Below are 6159 nucleotides of genomic sequence, written 5' to 3'. Positions count from 1 at the left end.
CTGCCTTTAACTAAAGATACCAAAGTAGAAAATATGGTTATTATCAGAGAAAAACAAATTATACACAATAATTTATGTAGTAGGAATATAAGAAATGTCTTTATTGCTGGACATGGGATTACACCCACAATCCCAGTACTTCGGAGGCTGAGACTGGAGGAACACGGGTTTAGGAACATCCTCAGCAATTTAGTGAGAACCTTGGCAACCTATAAAGACACTATTTTAAAATAAAGTACAGCTCAAGCCAGGCCTGGTGGCGCACGCTTGTAATCCCAGCATTCGGGAGGCTGAGACTGGAGGATCGTGGTTTGCAGCCAGCCTTAGCTACTTAGGCCCTCCACAACTTAGTGAGACCCTGTTTCAAAATAAAGAATAAAAAATAGGGCAGGGGTTATAGCTCAGAGGTCAAATACCCCTGGGTTCCATCCCAAGACCCCCCCACAATATAAATATATATATATATATATATATATAATCTCAGAGGTAGACATCCCTGGGTTCAAACCCCAGTCCCCGGCCAGGCGTAGTGGTACAGGCTTGTAATCCCCGCGCTTGGGAGGCTGAGACAGGAGGATCATGCAGGTTCGAAGCCAGCCTCAACTGGCTTGAGACCCTGTGTCCAAATTTAAAAATATATAAAATAGGTCTGGGAGTGTAGCCTGGAGGTTGTAGGCCCCTGGGTTCCTTCCCCAGTACCACAAAACAAAAAACTACCCAGCCAGGTGTGGTGGTGCATGCTTGTAATTCCAGTACTTGGAAGGCTGAGAGAGGATCACAGGCTCAAAGCCAGCCTCAGCAACTTGGTAAGTGAGGCCCTCTGTAAGTTAGTGAGACCCTATTTCAAAATTTTTAAAAGAATGGATAAAATAGGGCTGGGGGTGTGGCTCAGAGGTAAAATGCCCCTGGGTTCCCTCAACACACGCAATTAGACTTTGTTTCAAAAGTTAAAAAGTATTCAGAGAGCCAGGCATGGTGGTACAGGTTTGTAATTCCAGTACTTGGGAGGCCAAGACCAGAGGTTGCAGGTTGAGGATAGTTTCAGAACGTAGTGAGAAACTCATCAACCTAGTGAAATCCTGTTCCAAAATAAAACTATGCCATGTGAGCCAGGCGCAAGCTTGTAATCCCAGCATTTGGGAGGCTGAGACGGGAGGATCCGGGTTTGTGGACAGCCTCAGCTACTATTTAGTAAGGCTTCTGGGTTCTAGTCCCAGTACCGGAAAAAAAAAAAAAAAAAAAAAGCCATGTGTGGTGGTGCATGTTTTAAGTTTGTAATCCCAGTACTTTTCTTTCATTACTAAATTTTATCTTTGTTTTTTGGGGAGGGTTAGGGATCAAACCCATGGGGCTCTACAAGCTATGCAAGTATTCTATTACTGAACTCTCCCTAGCTTCTTTTCTTTCTTTCTTTTTTCTGTGGTACTGGGGATGGAAGCCAGGGGCATTCTACCTTTGAGCTACACACCCAGCCCTATTTAGTATTCTTTATTTTGAAACAGGGTCTCACTGAGTTGCAAAGGGCTTAAGTAGTAGTTGAGGCTTGTCCTCAAATGGCGATCCTCCTATCTCAGCCTCCCAAATGCTGGGATTACTAGAGTGTGCCACACCTGGCTCCTTCTTATTTTAATTTTGGGACAGGATCTCTTTGCTGACCAGGATGGCCTCAAGCTTTTGACCCTCCTACCTTAATCTCCAGAGCAGTAGAGATTACAGGCATGTGCTACCACATTTGGTTTAAAACTAAGTTTTTTGTGTGTATGTGATACTGTGGATGGAACTCAGGGGCACTCTACCTCCGGGCAACACTCCCAGCCCATTTTATTTATTTATTTTTTTGGAACAGGATCTTACTAAGTTGCAGAGGCCCTCGCTAAACTGCTAAGAATGTCTGGGACCCTGTGGTCCTCCTCTCTCAGTCTCCTAAGTACTGGGATCACAAGTCTGCAAAACATAACTGGGCTTGGTGGCACATGCTTGTTATCCAAGCATTTGGGAGGCTGAGACAGGAGATCAACTCTCACTGAGTTGCAAAGGGCCTCACTAAGTAGCGGACAGCCTCAGCTACTTAGTGAGACCCTTTGCAAATTAGTGAGACCCTGATTCACAACAAAGAATTAAAAAATTAGAACTAGGGGTGTAGCTCAGAGGTTGAATGCCCCTGGGTTCCATCCCCAGTACTGCTAAATAAATAAATAATAAATAAATGGAGCCAAGTGGTGCATGCTTGTAATCTAGTATTTGGGAGGCTGAGACAGAAGGATTGTAGGTTCGAGGACAGCCTCAGCAAGTAGTGAGACTCATTATCTAATGAGACTCTGTTTCAAAATAAAAATAGAGCTAAATAAAAATAAAATAGCTGGGCATGGTGGTGCATTCAGAAGGCCCTCAGCTACTTAGTGAGGCCCTCTACAATTAGTGAGACCCTGTTCCAAAATAAAGAACACAAAATAGGGTAGGGGTGTAGCTCGGAGGTCGAATGCCCCTGGGTTCCATCCCAGACCTGCAAAAAAAAAAAAAAAAAAAAAAAGAGCAGAGGTCGGTCGTGGTGGTGCACGCTTGTAATGCCAGCATTCGGGAGGCTGAGACCAGAGGATCGCGGTTCGCGGACAGCCTCGGCTACTTAGTGAGGCCCTCTGCAACACAGTGAGACCCAGTTTAAAAATAAAGAATAAAAAATAGGGCAGGGGGTGTAGCTCGGAGGTGAATGTCCCTGGGTTCCACCCCCAAACCCGAAAAAAAAAAAATAGCAGAAAGTGTAGGTCAAAAGTAGAATGCCTTTGGATTCAATCCCCAGACACACACACACAGAAGCCAGCCTCAGCAATTTAATAAGACCCTCAACAACCTGAGAACCTCAAATAGCCAGAATCAGTTTCAAAATTTAAAAAATAAAGACAGGTGTGGTGGTGCATCCCTGTAATCCTAGTATTTGAGAGGCTTGAGATTGGAGGCTCACAGGTTTAAGGCCAGCCTCAGGAATTTAGTGGGCTGGGCGTGGTGGTGCACACTTGTAATCCCCGCGCTTGGGAGGTGGAAACAGGAGGATTGCGCAGGTTCGAAGCCAGCCTTGCTGATTTAAGAGACCCTGTTTCCAAATAAAAATATAAAAAATAGGTCTGGGAGCGTAGCACGGAGGTAGGATTCCATCCCCAGTACCACCAATAAATAAATAAATAAATAATAAAATAAAATAGTGCTGGGGAGTAGTTCAGAGGTACAATGCCCCTGGGCCCAATCCTCAGTACCCTCCCTTCCGCCACAACAGTGAGTAAACTTCCCATTCTCCATGTCACCTCGTGCCCCTCTGCACTCCCCCCCCCCCAGCCACTCCTTAATGCCCAAGCCCTAAGCAGCCCCTGATCTCTGTGTGCATTTTTTTTTCCATTTTGGTGATACTGGAGATTGAACCTGGGGGCATTCAACTGCCAAACCACACCCCTAGCCCTTTTGTTTAGAAACAGGGTCTTAGTAGGTTGCTGAGTCTCGCCCTTTGCTGAGGCAGTCCTCAAACGTGTGATCCTTCTGTCTGAGCTTTCTTAGACTGTGACTACAGGTGTATACAACACCAGCTCCCCTATTTTCTAGACTGTGTGTATGTGTGTGTTAGCCAGGGGCATTCTGCCAGCCATATTTTATTTTTAATTTTGAAACAGGGCCTCACTAAGTTGCTGAGGCTGGCCTCAAACCTGTGATCCTCCTGTCTCAGCCTCCCAAGTACTGGGATTACAGGCATGTGCCACCACGACTGGTTCGTTTTTTATAATTTTATATCATAAAACTATATACTCCTGGTACAACTTATACTCTGCCATACTAGATTCCAGAGCTCCCATGTTGTATAAGTTGGTTACATGGTCACCCAATTCTTTGATAGACTTTACTTGCTTTAGTACCCCTCCAAGAAAAACTATATAATTCATACTCTTCATCTGACTTCTGGCACTCTGCATACTTGAAGACTTATATCTATGTTTTGTTGTGTCAACAGTTCATTTCTTTTTATACTCAATAATATTCCTCCTCAGGAAATCTTCTGGTAATGAGAAGTTCTGGTTGATGTTAGCACTATTTGGGGGCTCTAACCAAAAAAATCTAGCTGGGTGTGGTGGCATAGGCTTGTAATCCCAGTACTTGAGAGGCTGAGTCAGGAGGATCACAGGTTCAAGGACAGCCTCAGCAAGTAGTGAGACTCTCAACCTAAAGCAAGATCTTGTTCAACATAAAAATAAAAAAGGGTTGGGGGTGTGGCTCAGAGGTAGAATGCCCCTGGGGTTCAATCCCCACAGCCACACACACACAAATATTCTAGAAGCATTTCAGTTCTGTAACAGATACCAGCGAGTGTCCTCTAATTCAATTCTGTGTGACATTCTCCACCTGGAGGTAGCTTCAGATCTCAGTTTGAAGGGGCAAGGCTACCAAAACGCCTTGCACCCCACCTGATTCCATATGTCAACTGCGGGACCCGGGCTGTTCTACCCATGCTGATACACTGGCTACAAAACAGGGTCCCCACAACTCCCTCCTCAGATACAATTAATTTGCTCTAGAAGCACTTATATTTATCATTTACTAAAAAGAATATTACACAGTACTTGGGAAGCTGAGATAGGATGATTCCGGGTTTGAAGACAGCTTCAGCATGTCGGGGGACTCTAAACAACCTTGTGAGATCTGGCTTCAAAACAAAATAATAAAAATAGCTGAGGGTGCAGCCTAGAGACAGAATACCCCCCACCCTGTATTCAATCCCCACTACCACAAAAGAAAGAAAGAAAATTACAAAGGACAAAGATGGAGATACATATTGCAGGGTGTTGGGGAAAGGGCATTTGGCTTTTATGCCTTCTCTGGACGCACTGCCCTCCAGAACCTCCAGATATCCAGCTGTCCAAAAGCTACTATGACTCTTCTCTTGTGTGTGTGTGTGTGGGGGGGGGGGTACTGGGGATGGAAGCCAGGGGCATTCTACCTCCAAGCTAAATCCCTGGTCCTACTTTATATACTCTTTATTTTTTGAAACAGGATCTCACTGAGTTGTGAAGGGCCTCGCTAAGTAGCCGAGGCTATCCCCGAACCACGATCTTCTGGTCTCTACCTCCCAAAAGCTGGGATTACAAGTGTACGCCACCACGGCCAGACGTTTTTTTTTTTTTTTAATGAATATTTCATTGCACAGGCATGAGTGAAGCCCGTATAGTCTTGTAGAAGTGTGATTGGAAAAAAGGTCTGATCTAATGCTAATGACTGAGTGGTAAACCCAGCAAGGCCTGTCTGTTCAGATTCTTACTGGCCTCTCTGTGGAGCCTTTCTTCCAGGAGGGTATGAGCAGGAACCATTTTGAAATGGAAGCCTTATGATAACCCATCAGGAAAGGTATGTAGGTCAGTGAGTTTCTTAGTGTCCAGTAGCTACAAGGCAGGGGAAGATTAGAAAAATTCTGGTTTCAATAACCTGTCTTGGAGAAAAAATCAAAGTAGTTGAAAGGAGAGCAGAAGGGAAAAGAGAAAGAGAGAGGCTCTGCTTTCTGAAGTCTACTTCTGAGGCCTAATGCCCGAACATTTTTCTAATCATTTAAGGAATAACAAGGCTTATGGGAGTAAACAACTTGGGATCATGAATAAAACAACAAAAAAGGTATATGTAAGCCAGGCACTGTGGCACACTCTTGTAATTCCAGTACTTGGGAGGCTGAGACAGGAAGATCGTGGTTCGCGAGCAGCCTCAGCTACTTAATGAGGCCCTATGCAACTCAGTGAGACCCTGTTTCAAAATAAAGAATAAAAAATGGGGCTGGGGTGTAGCTCGGAGGTAGAATGCCCCTGGGTTCCATCCCCAGTACCATAAATAAATAAATAAATTAATTAATTAATAAAAAGGTCTGAGAATGTAGTTCGATTGCATGGCACAAGCAAGACCCTGGCAACAATCCTAGTACTACAAACATACATACATACATACATACATACATACATACATACATACGTATATGTGTGTGTGTGTGTGTGTGTGTGTCTGTGTGTTAGGTTGTTCTCTGGGTTCACTCTGCATATTACCTTTGTGTGTGTGTGGTACTGGAGGTGGAACCCAGGGGCTTTTCTACCTCCAGGCTATTCTCCCAGACCTATTTTTATACTTTATTTGGAAACAGGGTCT

The sequence above is a fragment of the Muscardinus avellanarius genome, assembly GCF_963383645.1.
Source record: "Muscardinus avellanarius genome assembly, chromosome: 1".
Taxonomy (NCBI): Eukaryota; Metazoa; Chordata; class Mammalia; order Rodentia; family Gliridae; genus Muscardinus; species Muscardinus avellanarius.
This window is presented reverse-complemented; position numbering follows the sequence as displayed.